The following is a 1,914-nucleotide window of genomic DNA, read 5'->3' as shown; positions in this document are numbered from 1 at the left end:
GCATTATCACCGGCTGATTATCATTACCACCAACATTGGTAATTTTGTTTTTATCTTTTCTCTCTCTAATTCTTCCTCTTCTTTTCTTCCCTGATATACCCCATGGACATTCAGTCAAAGCCTTTCACTATAATCGCCCATGATTTGCATCTCTCTTTCCCCTTTCCTTCCTTTTCCATCTCTTCCCCTCCTCTCTCTCCCAATATTCCTTCGCACTCCTTTTGATGCTTCTCTTCCCTTTCTTTCCCCCTCTTATCCCATCCAATCCCATTCCTCCCCATCCCTTTCCGTTCCTTCCCCTCCCTGTACTCTCTTCCTTTCTCTACCCTCCCTACTCTCCACCCCCATTACCCCCCTCCCCTCCCATCTCATCTCTTTCCTCCCGAGACACTGGGAGTGACCTTCCCTCGAAACGACCTTTAACGACCTTGTTTTCCCCCTACCGTCAACAGGTCTTTTAAAGCCTCTCTTAAGCACGACCTCTTAGTGTCGCCCCCGTCGTCTCCTCTGCTTGTTTCTTCAATGCCTCATGCCTTCATTTACCCACCCTGACTGTTTCATAATAATGCTTGTGTATGATTTATTCATTTTCCTTCCGACTTTCAATTTCTAATTCACTGACATTTACGATCATCCCCGCTAATATCTATCTCTCTCTCTCTCTCTCTCTCTCTCTCTCTCTCTCTCTCTCTCTCTCTCTCTCTCTCTCTCTCTCTCTCTCTCTCCCTTCCTTCCTCTGTGGTTCCGTTAGTCGTCCCCCCCTCGCACGCACACGCCCTCCGCCCCCCACCACTATTAGCTTCCCATTAGTGGCTCAGGGCCGAGTGTCGTGCCCGGGCGCGCTATAATCACACACTAATATCCAGGACAACCATTACCAAAATTATGCCTGGCGATGCGTTGCCGCCGCTGTCGCTGCCGCCGCCGCCCGCGCTGTTTGTCGGCTCTTAAAACGTCGACCACGGCACGAGATACCGACACGGGATACCGGCACGAAATACCGTTCATGCAGCACGACACTAATTCGCATACACTCGTCAGTTCTCTGAAAGTTCCCCGAAATGTATAACTAATTAACGCTAATTTCATTTTTTCAGAATGCTGAAAATGAAGACCTTAACTACATTTTCTTTCATGAAAATAGCATTACCCAGAGGTAAAAAATACTCGTACATCAATACATGCACAAACAAACATGCATAAATCATGTATAAACAAAAACATACATATATCACCCATCATTTATTCCATCAAACTAACATTTCGAATATACGCTTGTAGCCTCCGTCCTACACATTTAAGCCAGCTTCATTCGCCCACAGAAATGAAGTAAAATCACGAATAAATAAATAAAAGAGACCCGCAAAAAGCCGGCCTCCCAACAGGAAAATCCGGTGTCCCAACATGGGAGTCCCTGGCACGGCTTGTCTGGATCAGCTCGGACCGCAAAGTGAAACAGAACCGAAACGAAATGGAACAGCCTCCGGAATATCAATGGCATGGATACACGCACACATGCATGCAGGCATATACAACATTTCCGCGCACGCACACATGTATATACTGTAGACATACAAACACACGCAAACAGCTGCACCGACATTTCTACCCACACGCTCGCTCGCTCGCTCGCTCGCACGCACTCTTCTGTAGCCTTGAAGAGTCAGGGGGACAGGGAAACAAAGGGCGCGAGGGAAAGGGAGGCTGTGGTAGAAAAGATACGCCACGCAAAGAATTTGTTCCTGACAACGGAATTGGCACATAATTTCTTCCGTGGTAACTTTGCTCGACCCCTTCCTTTGCGCGGAGATTATGTTGTTGCTGCAGCTATCCCTTTCTCCCTACCCCTTCTCACCTTCCTTCTCTGCCCTTCCCTTTCGATTTTTTCTTTTTCGTTCTGTCTACTTGTCTGTC

The sequence above is a fragment of the Penaeus japonicus genome, unplaced genomic scaffold (assembly GCF_977035675.1).
Source record: "Penaeus japonicus unplaced genomic scaffold, GWHDUDI00000001_assembly GWHDUDI00000033, whole genome shotgun sequence".
NCBI lineage: Eukaryota > Metazoa > Arthropoda > Malacostraca > Decapoda > Penaeidae > Penaeus > Penaeus japonicus.
This window is presented reverse-complemented; position numbering follows the sequence as displayed.